Raw genomic sequence first — 18541 nt, 5'->3', positions numbered from 1 at the left:
AAGCCAGATGCCAGGAGCCTCTTCTGGGTCTCCCACATGGGTGCAGGGACCTATAAAGTTGGGCCATCTTCTACTGATTTCCCAGGCCATAGCAGAGAGCTGGATCAGAAGTGGAGTAGCCAGGACTTGAAATGGTGCCCATATAGGATGCCAGCACTGTAGGTGGCAGCTTTACCCGCTACGCAACAGCACTGGCCCCTCCATTTTGTTTTTCTCTTAAATTTATCAGTATACTTGGTTAATTAATCAGTTTTCATCTTTTTTTTTCAAAGATTTATTTATTATTTGAAAAAGAGGGAGGGATAGACAAAGAAGAGAGAAGAGGAGAGGAGAGAGGGGAGGGGAGGGGAGGAGAGGAGAGAGATTTTCCATTGGCTGGTTCATTCCCCAGAAGGCTGCAACTGCCAGGGCTGGGCCAGGCTGAATCCAGGAGCTAGGAGTGTCTTTCAGGTATGAGGAGCCCAATGATTTGGGTCATCTTCTACTGCTTTTTCCAGGCCTTTGGGAAGAAGCTGAATTGGAAGTAGAGCATCTGGGATTCAAACCAATGGCCATATGGTATACCACTGTTGCAAGCTGTGGCTTTAGCTGCTATGCCACAGCACCAGCCCCCATCTTTTTGTTTTTGAAATATATGTTTTCTGCTTTTGCCTGATCAAGTGTTTTTAGGGTCATTAGTATTTGAGGACTAGGAGTTCTCAGAATGCAAGTGTTAACCCCTGAAGAAACAAGACTCAAAACCAATGTATAGACAGTTCTTTGGCACTAATATAACATATAAATACATTTGAACATGTAATCCTGCTTTGTCTCTTAGTTTCCTGGTACTCAAACAAAATCAAGATAATAATTTTCACTCTACCCACAGCTATCCCAATTGGGCTCTTACTTATAAAAATTATTTATTAATTTATTTTACTTTTTAAAATTTAATTAATTTTATTTTAATGGCAGAGCAAAAGGGAGAATGAGAGAGACAGCATGAAAGAGAGATCTTCCCTGTATTCTAGTTCATTTTCCAAATGCCCACAGGAGCCAGGACTGGGCCACACTGAAGCCAGGAGTCAGGAAGTCATTCCTGGACTCCTGCTAGGTAGCAAGGACTCCCAGATTACACATTAGCACCAAGATGGATCTGAAGTAGAATAGCAAGGACTTGAACCTTGAACCAGGCACTCCAGTATGGGATGTAGGCATCCCAAGCATTGACCTAACTGCTACATCATCTGCCTCTCCTATTTTTAAACTTTAAAAAATTTTTTAAAAAGGTATTTAAAAAAATTGTTTTCATTTTATTTGAAAGGTGTGCATACACACACACACACACACACACAGAGAGAGAGAGAGAGAGAGAGAGAGAGAAAGACAGCCCCTTTTTATGCTAGAGTTGTCAGAGTAAGTTTCACAGAGGGTGAGTCACCAATCCAACGCACCTTTATCAAGTACCTGACATGATGAGTAAGGCTATGCATGGTGGGAAGAGAGTATCTAGATCCTGTTTTTGAAAGGTAGGGCATATAGATGGTCACAGGAAGGAAAAGGCATCTGGGGGGCGGGAGGGTTTAATGAATGGTATAGAATAAGCAGGGTGGATGAGAAAATTAGGTCCCTTGGTAGATGCTGGATAATTGTAGAAAATATGGTAGACCAAGCCATGAACTGCTTTGATAAAGGTGTTGGGTTGGATTTTCTATAAGCAGATCCTATGTGGAGACTTAATGAGCAGTGAATTCTTAAGGAAATACTCCCAGAAGCAATGAGTTAAGGGAGTGAAGGGGAGGTGGAAAATCCAAGCAAGGTGGTGTGTATGTGTCTTTAGTCAAAGTCTGGATTTCAGTCTGACCTCATCAGGGAGTTCTCAAGTATAAATGACTGCTCAGTGGATGTCTGGACCCAGACAAGGGAGTCAGGTTCATGTTTCCATATTAGTACCTCAGGGGTAGCAACTTTCAGGCCCTTCCTGTTTTCTCTGTGAAAGTAGGGACAGAGTAGCTGTAGAAGCTTAAGAGACAGAAAAGTAGCTATAGAATATGCTATGGACCACTAGATGCAAATGCAACTGAAGCCAGGGGACAGGCACAAAGAAAGGTCATAGGGATTAGAAGAAGGCTGGGCAAAGCACTGATAGGGTGTGTGCTATATGAACTCGAGCCTAACTTGACATGCATTATACATTTATCAAAGGAGTTCCCAAACTTGGCTGCACATTAGAAACATCTCAGGTACTTTTAAAGTGAAATTAATGAGTGAGCCACATTACAGATGAATTAAATAAACAAATGTGAGATTGTAAGGAAAAATACAGAAGACTTAATGACTGATGAAATGGTAAAGGCTTGAGGGGATGGAGTCAAAGGTGAATTGAAGATGTCTAGGCTAGGAGTCTGTCTTTGAAATAACATCCTTTGAAGTATTATAATGTTCAGATTCTGTGGAAAATTATATCAGCATAGCCCCTTGAGATTTTCAGTTGGAAAGGGAAGATGCCTATTATTAATGAGGAAACTTCTCCAGGGTCCTTGATTATTTCTTGGCCACAAATTAGTAATTATATGAACACTTTCAAGCTTAAAGTGATTGTTTAAATATATGATTCTTAATATAAATAGACCAGCATATATTTTATGTGGCCTGAGAAATTTGTTTTCAGGGAACTGGAAGCTTGATATTCGAAGATGATGTTTATAATTCTGTCATACTGTGCTAGTGTCAATATTGTAGAAAGAGTTGGCATTGTTTAGTTCCATCAATACTGCTAAATGTACAGTATACAGCAATTTATCTTTTCATGTTTATCAGTCACCAATTGTAACCCTTGACCCAACATATATTACTAGATATACCTTTAGCATCTTATGCATTTTTAATGTTGTCTGATATTTCTCATGGGGGTGAAGTAATAAAACTAATACATTTTTCTTTTTGGGGGCCAAGAATTATTTTTGATATGTAAACATTAAGACATTACCAGATTAATAATGATGAAACTTGTAGAGGACTTGACACAATGATTGCAGTCAGTTGAAGTTTACATATTAAATTGAATTTCTTTTCAGGGAAAAAGCAAAAGATGATCAAACAATGGCTCATTTTACATAATGCTTTCTAAAAAATCATGTGAAAAATCCAGTAAGGTAATGTCAAAGGACAAAATTGCAATACTTTATTTTAAAGGAATTAATTGATTTTATTTTCATTCGTAGTATCAGGCTGACACTTCATTCCATAAGGTAGGATAAATATTCTTGTGAGCTGAACATAATCTGTTGGTTTTTTTAGACAGAGATGAGCTGAAAAAAGGAGAAACAAATAACAAAAAGAAGACTGGTTATTTCAAAGTAACTTGTTAGGTGCAATCGGGGCTAGAATGAAAGACAAATAACTGTTTTTAACCCAAAATTGTTTCAGGTTACTTCTTTTGTGTAAGCATTAAGGCAGAAGGAACCTCATTATCATGATGATTGAAGCTGATCTCTTTGGGAAATTTGGCTGAATGGTGCTCTGATTGCTTAGAACTTCAGATAATGGCTTTGTTTTATCTTGGTGTCCTGGAACTTTAGTGTGATGACTGCACTCTTTTGCTCTGGTCTGCTCCATGGAACGATGGAGGTTTTGTATTTGGAACTCTCCCAGACTTCCCGATGCATCTTTACCTTTGTCTAGTTCTATCTTGTATCCTTTTGGTCTAAAACGACTGCAATAATGTAGTAGTAAGCTGTGATGCAGCTGGTCAAGCTGCCACCCGCAACATTCAGGCTGCTCTGCTACCATTCGTGCCACCTGCTAATGTGCTTGGGAAAGCAGAGGAAAATTGCCCAAGTGTTAGGGGGTCTCATGCCCCAGTAGGAGACTCTAATGAAGCTCCTGGCTTTGACTTGGCCTGGGCCTGGCTGCTGTGGTCATTTGGGGAGTGAACCAGAAGATGGAAGATATCTTGCTCTCTTTCCATCTCTAACTCTGCCTTTTGAATAAATATGTCTTCTTTTTTTTTTTTTTAAATAGGTATAATTACTTTCTGAGTCCAGTAAGTCATTCTAGCAGATTATCAAATCTGAGGATGATCATTGTAACCCCCTAAATTTTTAGGCAGCTCTTCTGAAGTCCTTACTTGTGGCTGGTATCTGAAGTTAGGAAGTCTTGTGGGGGACTATTCCTTGACATTTTATACTTTGGCTAACTCATTGCAGTTGCAATTAGAAATCTTGAGTAGACTTGGTAATACAGAGGGCTATACTTTTAACTTGAGTTTGATCAATTTTAGGGGAGGCCCAAGGCACTATTTGGTAAAATTTAGTAGAGTATTCTATATGATTATAGAGAGGGAATTCTGTTTTTGGAAATGTTAAGCCAGGAAGATGTGATTGGCTTGCTGGTGGCTATCTTACCTACCATGAGGTGATAAGCTGAATGTAGCTTCATAGAGTTATGGAACCATTAAATGGAGAAACAGAGATGTTTTGGAGACAAAATGTGAGGGGTCTTCAAAAAGTTCATGGAAAAGGATATTATGCAAAACCTGCATGAGTATCAATTTTTAGGGCAAAAATAAACTAATATTTAAATTCTACTTTTCCATACATTTTTTGAAGTACCCTTGTTTTGTTTGAACTTGTTGCTCTCACTGTGCTAAGAGATGTATGTGTCTGTGACTTCCTGATTCACTGAGGGAATACTTTCCCATTTTGCTCAAAGTGGTTTGGCTTCTACCATTACAATCAGAAAGTTTTGTCATCATCTGGTTTTTCTTGCCCTTTACGACCTGGAGGATCGTAATTAGCAGTAAACATCATTGAATAAAATCTTGATAGAGAATCTCCATATTTCCTGTAATCCCGGTAATTACATAGAACTTCATTGCAAATGTACCTTAATTGTTTATTTGTAAACCAACAAAATCTTCTCTCTAATAAAATATTCCATTAAGGAATACTAGAGTTTATTGCCATGATTTATATTATCTACCTTTCCAAGCATACTTTTGTCTGAAAATAGAAAAGAATGGGGAGAATGTGAAATAAGAGAGATTTTGGAGAAAGATTTCTTAAATATTCTTTGTTGTATAAAGAAAATAACTAATAAAAATCTGAGGTTCTGAATTTACAGGCTTGAGTTTGGGAGCAAAATAATTTGGAATAGAATTATATGATACAAAAACTCCTATAAACAGAAATTAGCTCCTTTACAAATACTTGAATGCACTGAAGAACAATTATGCATATATATATATATATATATGTACACACACACGTCCCCACACTTTTGAATGCTTGAATTTGTCCTTTTAGAAAAGAATGCGGTGCCAGTGCTGTGGCACAGTAGGTTAATCCTCCGCCTGCAGTGCCGGCATCCTATATGGGTGCTGGTTCTAGTCCTGGCTGCTCCTCTTCTGATCCAGCTTTCTGCTATGGCCTGAGGAAAGCAGTAGAAAAATGGCCCAAGTGATTGGGACCTTGCAGCCACATGGGAGATCTGGAAGAAGCCCCTGGCTCCTGGCTTTGGATTGGCGCAGCTCCGGCCATTGTGGCCATCTGGGGAATGAACCAGTGGATGGAAGACCTCTCTCTCTGTCTCTCCCTCTCACTGTCTGTAACTCTCACTCTCAAATAAATAAAATCTTTTTTTTAAAAAAGAAAAGAGTACACATTTTAAAAAATAAACAAAAATATCTATTAATTCTTAGTTATTTAACACATATTGTTTGCGAAGCAAGCTCAAAATGTAGCAGTGAAAAAGATATTTTTGTTTTCAGAGAAATTAAATTTCCCTGTAAAAAAAAAACAATTATAATCCCATTTTTGAGAAAGAACACAATTACTATTTCAATTCAATTCAATTCTTTTCTTTTTTTTTTTTTAAAGATTTATTTATTTGAGAGGCAGAGTTAGAGAGAAAGAGAGGGAGAGACACAGAGGCTTTCCATCCACCAAGTCACTCCCTAAATGGTTGCAACAGCTGGAGCTGGGCTGATCCAAAGCCAGGAGCCAGGCTTCTTCCAGGTCTCCCATGAGGGTAAAGGGGCCAAAGGACTTGGGCCATCCTCCACTGCTTTCACAGGCCATTAGCAGAAAGCTGGACTGGAAGAGGAGCAGCTGGACATGAACCGGTCCCCAAATGGGAAGCCAGCACTGCAAGTAGAGCTTTAACCTACTATGCCACAGTGTGGGCCCCCTAATGCATTTCTTTTCAATGGATGTATTTGAGGATGGTGTTTGTGTGTGTGTGTGTGAGTGTGTGTGTGTGTGTGTGTGTGAGAGAGAGAGAGAGAAAACACATTGGTGTGTCTTTGTGTGTAGGTGTAATATAGTTGCAATCATGCCCAGCATATAGTTTTAGATTCTTATTTTTTCCTTTATATTTTTGTCTTGACTCTTCAAAAACCTTATTTTTAATAGCCATAAGTAGTAATACTTATTTATGTTAATTTTTAATGTAACGAGTTGTTTTGTCTGTAACTGTCTGTCAACTTGCTATTTCATTAAGATTCATTCTAAGAAATAAAATGAATAGTTTAAAATATAGAACATGCTAGAATTTCTTTTAAATAGGTATCAAATTTTTTTCTCCAGGAGTGAGTTATATAAGGTTACTATGAAAGCAAAGTTAGAAATGTTTATCTCAGTTCACCTTTGCCATCACCAAATATTGATCCATATTTTGTGCCAGTATTGTTCTATATTTGTTTAGAGGATACTTTCTGTAATATTCCCTCTAATTGGTTATTTCAGGCATATAGGAAATCAATTGATACTTTCTGTGCAGTGCTCATTTTCTAGTATTGTTCTTAGGTTTGAAGCAACAATGAAACTCAGACACAATAGGTTTCATTCAACTGTGAGTTAATATAGCATTAAGAAAGGTTACAGATGGAGAAGAAACAAACACGAACAACATAAAGGTTATGGAATTTTCAGGTACAGATTTGAATTTCCCAGTTGCTTTGCACTTGATATGTGCATGTGTTGAGAGATGAAGCTTGTTGAATAGAGCACCTCAATTTAGGGGAGCCATTAGCCCCTGGGTTCTTTCAACTTTTATATAGTTTATCAAATAGCCTCTTCAGGATTATAGAGAAGCTCCTATTCTGTGGTGTGGCTGCATCTTGTTGGTATAAATTCCTCATTTCTTGATAAATAATTTCAGTAATGATATACCGATTTTTGGCTGGAGATCCTTATTTATCTTGGAATCATAGTGGATACACTAGTTTTTTCTTATGGGCTTCTAATTTTACTCATTTAAAAATAAAAATTAATACAAAGAGAACAGATTTCATGTGTTTGAAAGATAGAATTCTAAGAACATAAGACTTCCTTCTCTGCCTCCCTCCCTCCCTCCCTGCCTTCTTCTTCCTTCTTTTTCTTTCAATTTTTGTGATAACATATCTTTCAACTTACTTTAAAATCACAGGCTTAATACTCTACTAAACATAATGTTCAACAAATGTAGAAAGACCAAGGTTCTACAGGAATATAGCAAGGGCAATGAATGATACTCAAATCATAATATGTCAATTTCAGTCTTATTCATTCAGTTTTTTTGTACTCTGTATATTAGTATCACAAATCAGAGAAAACATATATTTTATTTCACTAAGTACAGTGGTATGCAGTTGCATCCATTTTATTGCAAAATATAGGACTTTGTTCTTTCTTATAGCTGAGTAATATTTTGTCATGTGTATATACCACATACTATTAACAGTACCTCAAGTTAGTTGTGGGTATGTGGGGAGCTAGAGGAAAGAAACCGGTTGTATGGGGCCGGCACGGTGGCGTAGCGGGTTAACACCCTAGCCTGAAGTGCCGGCATCCCATATGGGTGCTGGTTCGAGACCCAGCTGCTCCACTTCCAATCCAGCTCTCTGCCATGGCCTGGTAAAGCAGTAGAAGATGGCCCAAGTCCTTAGATTCCTGCACCTGCGTGGGAGACCAGGAAGAAGCACCTGGCTCCTGGCTTTGGATCGGCGCAGCTCTGGTCGTTGCTGTCAACTGGAGAGTGAACCAGCAGATGGAAGACCTCTCTCTCTGTCTCTCTGCCTCTCTTCTCTCTGTGTAACTCTGACTTTCAAATAAATAAATAAAAATTAAAATTAAAAAAAAAAAACAAAAGAAACCAGTTGTTTACCCTTTCCTATAATCCTGTACCTAGATTTTTTAAATTAAGCATTCATTGTAATTCTAATTATGTTTCTGTGGTGTAGTTAGTTATTTCATGTTCTAATTATGAAATTGTATATGTTAAAGTACTGGTCTCTGGAAATATTTTGTTTGTTTTTTGCTTGAATGCATTTCCAGACTCTTGCATTTTAAAAAATTACTTCATTTTTTGGTCTTACCCGTAAAATGAAGATAATAATAGCCTCTTCATCATAGAGTTGTTTTATGGAATAAATGGGTTAATGTGTGGAAGGCAGCTAATTCCTGGCATCTAATAACTGTATTAGACAATATTTTAGGTTTTTGTTAATCAGATAATGTTACGAATTTTGTTTCAACAGTCAAACAGTTTAGAAGACACAAAAGAAGAGGGAAAGTCAATTTTTGCTTACTATTTCTTTTCTTCCTTCCAATATTATATTTCCTATATTTAACATTTGATTTCTGTTTACAGAGTTTTCTTTAGCTTTTTCCTTTTTTAAAGGATAGATCTGCTGGCAACAGATTCTTCCAATTTTCATTCTTGTGAAATGTATTGATTTTTGCTTCATTCCTGAGTGATATTTTCACTAAATATAGGTGTCTGGTTTCAGAACTATTTTATTTCAACACTTCAAATATATTGTCACTTTTTTTCTGTTCTTTTTTTTTAAAGATTTATTTATTTACTTTAAAGTCAGAGTTACACAGAGAGAAAAAGCGAGGCAGAGAGAGAGAGAGAGAGAGAGAGAGAGAGAGAGAGATCTCCCATTTGCTGGTTCACTCCCCAATTGACCGCAACTTCATTCTCACAACTGGAGGTCTATAGACTCTATTTTGATCATTTTTTATGCGTTCTTTGAAGATAATAACTTTTCTTGACCTGGTATTTACCAGATGATATATGGCAAACTAAGTTATTTTAAAATCTATATTAGAGCAGATTTAACTTCTTTTTGGCTGAAAGGTATACTTAGTTCTCAGCATAAATTCTAGTATCTGATATCTACATCCTGTAGTTCCATCAGTATTAAGTATTTGCCAGTTTTTTTCTTTTATCTGTATCACAGTAGTATCACCTTGATTCCCAAATTTATGTCTTTTGCAGTCTGAATGAGTGGAGAATGCTTTCTCCATAATAAGGTTTTAATAGGCTGTGGTGGTCACTTCTGCTGATCATGTAAAACTATAGGATAATACCACTCAGGATGTAATATGGAACTTCTGATCTTTATATTCTCTGCCTTCCCTGTCTTATTAATTTTTGAGAATTGCAGCATGTTTAAAAATATTCGGGAGGGGCAGATGTTGTGGCACAGTGGGTTGAGCCACTGCTTGGGATTCCTGCATGCCATTTCACAGTGATTGGGATTAAGTCCTGCCTTTTTCAGATCTAGCTTCTTGCTAATGCACCTGGGAAGCGACAGGTACTGACTCAAGTACTTGAGTCTCTGTCAACCATGTGGGAGACCCAGGTGAAGTTTTTGGTTTCTGGCATTGGCCTTATCCAGCCTCAGCTTTTTCAGGCATTTGGGAAGTGAATCAGCAGATGGAAGAGCTCTTTTTGTCTTTGCTTTTCCAATAAATAAAAATAAGTAAATAAACATTAGAAACTAAAAGATGATGAGGGAGAAGTAGTGTATCACATTATACTCAGTTGAGGAAAAATTAATATTTTTTGTGCTTGGGTGTATGCATGTTTCTCCAATCCAAATGAGTAGAGTGGATGAAGAAGATTCTTTAGTTTTCAGGCAGGCCCTTCTCATTTTCAGAATGAAGCAGGGGTCAGCCATTCTGTTTCAGCTCCATTGATTGAATAGTTAAAGGAAATTTCCTCCAGATTTAGTCAATAGTTACTCAGTTTTTCACTGCTGCTTCTAATCTCTTTTTCTGAATCCTTATAGGTATTTTAGGAGAAGGGAGCAGCAGTCAGGCAGATGCCACTTAAAACTAGATTCTCCCAGACTGAGCTAGTTTTTAGGGAAATTTAAAAGTAAATCCAAGTGAAAGAAAATATTTTTTTATTTTTATTTTTTTTAATTTTTTGACAGGCAGAGTGGACAGTGAGAAACAGAGAGAAAGCTCTTCCTTTTGCCATTGGTTCACCCTCCAATGGCTGCCGTGGCCGGCACGCTGCAGCCAGCGCACCGCACTGATCCGATGGCAGGAGCCAGGTACTTATCCTGGTCTCCCATGGGGTGCAGGGCCCAAGTTGCTAAAATAATCTATTCATTTTAAAACCTATGGCATACAAGCATAATGTTATTGTTTGAAATTTTAAACCTTTTCAAATCTGTGAATCAAGCTCCTCTTGGTGCTTGAATATCTGCCATCTGCTGATCTGTAACTGAGCCAGATTTTCCATTTGTGCCTAAATTCAATATGTAATTCTGATAGATGAAAGATATGTATTTTTATAAGCAATGAAGCATTTGTAGATGTTTATTTTAATATATTCCTAAAACTTAGATTTACTTAGTAGTAACCTACATGGCTAGAATTCTTAAAAATACTTATTTACACACAATCTATCCTAGCAGTATCAGTTAACTACTGTTGTATTAAAACAAGTCAATTTATAACCTAGAACAGAAACTGGAGACTTAGAGCAGTTGATTTTATGGCTTAGTCGGGTGGTTCCGGCTGACTTTGATTGGGCTTGGCAAGGTTAAATCGTGTGTCTGTGGTCAGCTGTGAATTGACTAGGTGACTTTGCTGATCTTGGCTATGATTCTCAGGTCTGGAGCTTTGCCTGTGACACTGAATTGACTTGCTTCAGCAAGACAGCCCAGGCATGTTTTTGTGGTGAAGGTAAGAAGTTGGAGTGGAGGGGTCGGGGGAGAAAAAAGCAAGTTAGCAAGTGAGTACAGAAAATGCACCCACTCTTGTGAGGCCTAGGCTTGGAATTGTCAAAATGTCATATCCTTTAAATTTTATTGGCTAAGGGGGTCACCAGAGTTGATGATGTAGATTTAACTCTTAATGAGATGAAATGAAAAGTAATATTAGAAAGGTTGTATATGTAGGGAGAGGTGAATAGTTATGGCCTCTTTTGCAATTAATCTACTATTTTAGGAAGAATTGGAACTGGAACTAGGACCCTGTCTTCTGCTTCTAGACCAGGCTTCTTTTTATGACACTAGCTATTCTTCCTACTTACCCATACCATGAATCTAGTGTTTATAAAGGAAAGAAATAAAAATAAAAATGTGCCTTAGGTTATGTCCTGGTGTCCTCAAGTATTAATCTAGGGGCCAGTGTTGTTGTGTAGTGAGTTAATCCTCAGCTTGGGACATAAGCATCCCATATTGGACTATGAGTTTGAGTTCCTGCTGATGCACCTGGGAGGACAGTGGAAGATGGTCCAGGTGCTTGGGCCCCTGCCACCCATGTGGGAGACCAGGATGGCATTTTGGGCACCTGACTTGGCCCTGGACCAGTCCCAGCTGTTATGGCTCTTTGAGAAGTGAACCAATGAGTGAGAACTCTTTTTTTCTCTCTGTCATGTGCCTTTCAAATAAATAAGTGAAGCTTAAAAAAAAGTAGTAATTCAGATAGTGGCCATAAACTCACATCCTTTTTAGTTATTGAATGCTTAGTGGTTCTTCATGTAATAAGTTTTAGAGTATCTGAAGAAAATAGATTCTATTCAGTTTGGAAATTCAAAATTCTATCAGAATAGAGAATCTTTTGAAGGTTAAGAAGGGCATTTTACATTTCTTTACTGCCTTATTTACTTTGACTCTTAAGTCCCAGAGAGTTAGAATGACATTTTATCAGGGTTATATTACTCTAGTTATCAGGGTCATAAGTTCACTTCACACTCTGTATCCTAAAAAAATTATTAGTATTTATGAGAGATTCTTTTTTGTAAAGTAAATTACATGATAAATTCTAAAACTTCAGGTGTGTTTTCCTCACAATGAAATTTTTATCAGTGCCTACTCACCTCTTGTTATTGCCCTGCTTTTATGGACCTTGAGGCAGATGAAAAAGATAACATAATTATGGAGTTGTGGCAGTTTCAAGCTGTCCTGTTTGTTTGTCCCCAAATCCCTCTATGTATTCCAAAATCCCCTCTTGCCAAAATTAGGCATGGAAAAATAACATATTTCGTATGTGACATATGTTTGAAATTATCAGGAAATGCTGCCAAGATTTGGAAATTAACAAGGAAGAAATTATTTCTGAAACATTTGGGAGTCAAAGAAGAGTGTTTGACTAAAAATATTAGGGTATTTCATTGTTTAGTAAATTAAATAATTAAAAACATTCCCAGAAGGAAAAATATTTCTTTCTTTCAATATGTGCAAGTAATTCCTACTTAAAAACATTTTGTCACAAGTTAAATGGGTAGTCTAAATGCACTGTGTATAAGATCACTAATCTTATCTTTTATTCTGTATTGTGTTTTTTTTGGGGGGGGAATTAAATCATGTACTTCTATTTTCTCGTATGTACAAATGGATGCACTATTGATCTGTTCCCTCCCATTTAAGATAGGAATAGTTGAAGGAACCCAAACTAAGAAACCAAGTCTTCCTTGTCTAACACTGAGTGATTGAATGTTATTTGGACCAGACTTTTTGATAAATACCTTATCATTTCTATACTGAATGTGGAATTAATTGTCTTCTCTAGCAGCTTACCTCTTTGGAACAATTTAATCTAAGGCAAGGAATATTCACTAGGTAGTTTCTATACAAGGTTGTGAAATGCTAATGGAAGATACAGAAAATTTGTATACTGTGTTTCCTGACCATAGGAGACTTAAACTGTAATTGAAGAGAAGAGCATTTCTTAAATGGGAGGCATTATTCTTTGTAGGGTCCCATCTATAGGAATTCCTTTTGCATCCTAGACCAATTTATAAAAGATAAAGACCTGTCTAGGTTAAGAATCTTGGAGTTTGTTGATTTCATTATTCTTGGTGAGACTAATGGAAATGAGGCCTTATGTGATCTCAACTCAACTCAGTATTACACATTTTAAATTTGAAAGTGGGGGGGAAGAGAGAGAGAGAGACAGACAGACAGAGAGACAGAGAGAAAGTGAGAAAGCTCCAGCAAAAATGTTGGACCAGGACTGAAGCTGGAAGCCAAGAATATAACCCAATCTACTACATGGGAGGGAAGAACCCAGTTATTTACTTGAGATATCCCAATTGTCTCTCAGAGTCCACATTTGCAGGAAACTGGGGTCAGGAGCTAGAGCTAGAACTTGAACCCAGGCTGTCTGATCTGGGACATGGACATCTTAACTGCTAGACCGAACAACACTCCTATATATCTTGAATAGGTAGAGGAAAAATCTGTTCTGTCCTTATAGTGTTTTTTTTTTTTTCCCCCAAGATTTTTATTTATTTATTTATTTGACAGGTAGAGTTACAGACAGTGAGAGGGAGAGACAGAGAGAAAGGTCTTCCTTCTGTTGGTTCACCCCCAAAATGGCTGCGGTGGCCGGCGCACTGCACCGATCCGAAGCCAGGAGCCAGGCGCCTCCTCCTAGTCTCCCATGCGGGTGCAGGGCCCAAGCACTTGGGCCATCCTCCACTGCCTTCCCAGGCCACATCAAAGAGCTGTACTGGAAGAGGAGCAACCGGGACTAGAACCCGTGCCCATATGGGATTCCAGCGCTGCAGGCTGAGGATTAGCCAGTGAGCCATGGCGCCGGCCCCTGTCCTTATAGTGTTTTGTAATGTCTTCCTACTTTGTCTCTGCCAATCATTGTAAGATTGAATATTATCAAGGAAGTGTCAGCCTGGCACTATAATCTTTGCCCCTGAAGTAGAGATGTTATTTCTGGAAGTTTTCCTCCTACCTCTTCCTTGTGAATTCTCAACATCCTGCATCACTGAGATGGAATCCAGCGTCAACAGATCAGGTAAGCCTCTAGAATTATGTAGATCTTAAATGTCCAGTAGAGGAAAGATGAGCTGGTGTAAATTAACAAGAGTGCAGGGTATCACTTGGTGGGCTGTTTGGAGATAAGGAAATTCAAGATGTTAACTATTAGATTATTGTCTGATTCCAGAGTACAGTGAAGAGGAAATAGTGAACACATGGATTTGCTTATTATTTTTAGTAAGGAATCCAATAGAGCATTCTCTGTTTTTATTGATGATACCATCTGCAAGAGACAGTGAGTGGGATTTGCAAACTGGATCAACTGGTTACTGTTGGTTGACATTCATCAGGCTCCTTAGCTCTCTTAATTTGTTTTGTTTATAAAACAGAGTTAATAAAAATACTTTCGAATTCCTCTGAGGATTAAATGAGAAAATACACTGAAAGGTGTCTTTAACTATAAAACACTATAAATATAGTGGGCATCTTAACTGCCAGGCCAAATACATATATGTATTATATTATATTATATTATATATAAATTATATATATAATAATGTTATTTTGCATAAAGAGAATGCCTAGATAAACTTGCAAAAATTAGAAGTGTCCAAAGGGTAAAGGCCAAAAACTTAGCCTTTGTTTTCTCTGGCATGACTGTGTACATGTATCTTCTGCTCATAAACATCCTACCAAAGCCAGGAGCCTGGAACTCATTCTGAGTTTCCCATGTGGGTGGCAGGACTCAGATACTTGCACCATCATCTCTGTCTCCCAGGGTGTTAATTAGCAGGAAACTAGATCAGAAGCAGAGCCATAACAGGAACCAAAGGTGACTCTGATATGAAATGCACATGTACCGAGCAGTATTTTGATTGCTGTGCCAAATGTCTACACTGCCTTTTCTTTTTAAAACAGTTGTATTAAGATATAATTCATAGAATTTACTCATTTAAAGTATGAGGATATTTAAACAAATTAATGGAAAATAAATTAAAAGTGTTTATTTTGGTGCAAAATAATTTAAAAAAATTATTTGAAAGGTAAAGTGACAGAGAGAGAAAGAGAGAGAGAGAGAGATTTCATCTGCTGGTTTACTTCCCAAATTCCCACAGCAACTGGAGCTGATTCAGGCCAAAGCCAAGAGCCTGGAACGCCATCTGGTTCTTTGACGTGCATGGCAGGACCCAAGCACTTTGCCATCTTTTCTTACCTTCCCAAGAATGTTAATAGGAAACTGGATGGGAAGCAGAGTAGCTGGGATTTAAACCATCACTCAAATTACAAGAATTTCTTAAGTCATGTATATAAGTGGTCTTCAAAAAGTTTATAAAAATGCATGTTATAAAAAAACTGCCCAGATTTCAAGAATTTTATGTTTTTAATATATATTTTGAATTAATTTTTGTATGGTATGAAGTAAGGGCTCAACAATTCTTTTTCATGTTACTATCTGGTTGTCCTAGCACCATTTTTTAAAATGATTTTTAAAAAATTTATTTATTTGACAGAATTACAGACAGTGTGAGAGAGAGACAGAGAGAAAGGTCTTCCTTCCTTTGGTTCACTTCCCAAATGGCCTCAATGGCCAGAGCTGCACCGAACTGAAGCCAGGAGCCCAGTGCTTCTTCTTGGTCTCCCACGTGGGTGCAGGGGCCCAAGCACTTGGGCCATCTTCTGCTGCTTTCCCAGGCCATAGCAGAGAGCTGGATTGGAAGAGGAACAACTGGGACTAGAACCAGCACCCATATGGGATGCCAGCAGAGGATTAACCTAGTGTGCCATGGCGCCGACCCCAGCACCATTTGTTGAAAAGACAAACCTTTAAGATTTTCCTCATTGAATGGTCTTGAGACTGTTGTTGAAAATCAGTTGACTGTAAATGTTCGGGTTTATTTATGGACTGTCAATACTATCTCATTGATCTATTTGTCTATTCTTATACCTGTGTCAGACTGTCTTGATTGCTATTGCATTGTATTACATTAAACCAGGAGGGGAGTATTCTCCTAACTTTGTTCTTTTTAAAGGTTGTTTTAGAGCAATTCTGTACCCTTGCAATTTCATACGAATTTTAAAGTCAACTTGGCAATTTCTATAAAGGAATTGACTGAGATTCAGAAAGGGTTGCATTAAATCTGTAGGTTATTTTTGGTGGGTCTTACAATTCTAACAGTGGGTAGTTTTTCCATTCTTGAATATAAATGATTTTCCATTTATTTAGATTTTAATTTCTTTCATGAATATACTTTACAGGGTAAATGTTTTATATATAAATATAAAACATATACTTAAGTATATTTATAAGTACTCTTTTGATGCTATTGTAAATCAAACTTAAATTATTTTCTGATTATTTATTGCAGCCTACCCCTTCTTAATTATTCATTGTCTCTTAAAAATATTTTGTTGTTTCATTACCCTGAATCCTCATAAGTACTGTATCCTATGCCCAGATACTCTCCCTAATCTAACTCTCAGTGTTGAATTTTTTTTTAAAAAGATTTATTATTTATGTATTTGAAAATGAGAGTCTCAGAAAGAGGGAGACACACATACACACACACACACACACACACACAGAGAGAGAGAAAGAGAGAGAGAGAGAGAGAGATCTTCCATCTGTTGGTTCACTCCCCAAATGACCACAATGGTCATGCTGAGCCATGCTGAAGCCAGGAGCCATGAGCTTCTTCCAGGTCTCCCATGTGAGTAGCAGAGTCCATATCCCACTGCTTTTCCCAGGTCATTAGGAAGAAGCTGGATCAGAAGTGGAGCAGCTAGGACATGAACTGGTACTCATATGGGATTCTGGCATCACAAGCGACATTTTTACCCAGTATGCCACAATGTTGGACCCCTGTGTTGAATTCTTACACACTATTGATGGTTATATAAATTGGTGCAACCACTGTGGAAAACTGTGAAGGTTCTTCAAAAAATTAAAAAATAAATACCATGTAATCCAACAGTCTTATTTCTAGGTATATATCCTAAGGGAATGAAATCAGCATTTCCAAGAGATATCTACACTTTCATCTTTATTACAATATTATTTGCAATGCCAAGCAGTTGAAGCAACCTAAGTGTTCAATGATGGATGAGTAGTATACTGGTCAGCTTTTGTATTACTATAGCTGACAAAGGCTACTTAAGAAAAAAGTAAATTTCTTTAGCTTATAGTTTGTAGGCTGAAAGTCCAAATGGCGTAGTGCAGACTTGGTGAGGGTTACCTCTTGGCTGCATCACCTCATGGCTCAGATAACAATATGAGGAACATGTGCAAGAGCAAGGAAGGGATTGTATCTAGAACAGGAGGCAGAGAAGGCTCGGTGGGCTAGGCTTTTTCCTTTTTCAAGGGCCAGCGAGAGCTCACCGGACACCGCCGGAAGTGCGACGCTTTCCAAGGCACGGGCCCCTCTCTTGGGGCGAACCCCCCTGGATTTTCAATAGACTTGTTCCTTTTTATAACTATCCTCTGACAAGAATTCAGGGGGTTGCTTGAAAATCACCTTCCAAAGGCATGCACCCATTACCTGAGAACCTCCTACTAGGCCCCATCTCTACCACCTCCCAATAGCCCCACCCTGGAGACCAAGCCTCTAATGACCTTGGGGGAGGGGAGGGAAAATAAACCCTATCTAAACCATAGCAAGTGGATAAAGAAAATATAATACACACTCACACATATACACACAATGGAATATCATCAAACCTTAAATAAAAGTGAAATACTTTCACTTATAATAACATGAATTAAGTGATAAAAGCCAGGTATTTAAAGACAAATACTGCATAATTTCACTTATATCTAGAATCTAAAGATGTTGAACTCCAGGAAACAGTGAGTAAAATAATGGTAACAGGAGCTAGAAGATAAGAGAAATGGGGGAAAAGTTTTAGTTATATAGGATGAATAAATCCTGGGAATCAAATATACAACACGGTGACTATATTTATAGATACATTAATTAGCTCAATTGTGGTAATCATTGCATGTAAACATACATTCAAATATTATATTGTATACATTAAGTATATGCAGTTTTTAAATTTGTCAATTATACCCAAGAAAGTAGTGAAAAAAGTTCAAATATCACTCTATAAAGCATTCTATAGTCCTTTCATGAAACATTCCTAAATATAAGTAAATATATTAACAAGCAAACAATGGCAAAGGAATTAGGAGATGATCATAGCTTCCTTTATCCAATTTGGGTATGTAATTCCTTACAGTGGCCAGGATCTGTGGTTAAGAGCGTGGATTTTTAAATTGGTATGAGTTCAAATCCTAGTTCTTTTTTTTTTTTTTTTTTTGACAGGCAGAGTTAGAGAGAGAAAGAGATAGAGAGAAAGGTCTTCCTTTTTCCGTTGGTTCACCCCCCAAGTGGCCGCTACGGCTGGCACGTTGCGCTGATCTGAAGCCAGGAGCCAGGTGCTTCCTCCTGGTCTCCCATGCGGGTGCAGGGCCCAAGGACTTGGGCCATCCTCCACTGTACTCCTGGGCCACAGCAGAGAGCTGGAATGGAAGAGGAACAACCGGGACAGAATCTGGCGCCC

At 37.8% G+C, this 18541-nt stretch overlaps 1 long non-coding RNA gene across 1 annotated transcript in view; it reads left to right on the top strand.

The window, feature by feature from the left end:
• Window positions 1-10792: 10792 nt before the first annotated feature.
• LOC127491315 (uncharacterized) overlaps window positions 10793-18541 on the top strand; it is an 82218-nt gene continuing 74469 nt past the window's right edge. The window contains exon 1 of the long non-coding RNA XR_007919939.3: window positions 10793-10946. This is a non-coding gene — a long non-coding RNA (uncharacterized LOC127491315). The remainder of the gene's footprint in view (window positions 10947-18541) is intronic.

This window comes from Oryctolagus cuniculus, chromosome 1 (assembly GCF_051225735.1).
Source record: "Oryctolagus cuniculus isolate XC-2025 breed Fujian yellow rabbit chromosome 1, ASM5122573v1, whole genome shotgun sequence".
Lineage (NCBI taxonomy): Eukaryota > Metazoa > Chordata > Mammalia > Lagomorpha > Leporidae > Oryctolagus > Oryctolagus cuniculus.
This window is presented reverse-complemented; position numbering and strand designations above follow the sequence as displayed.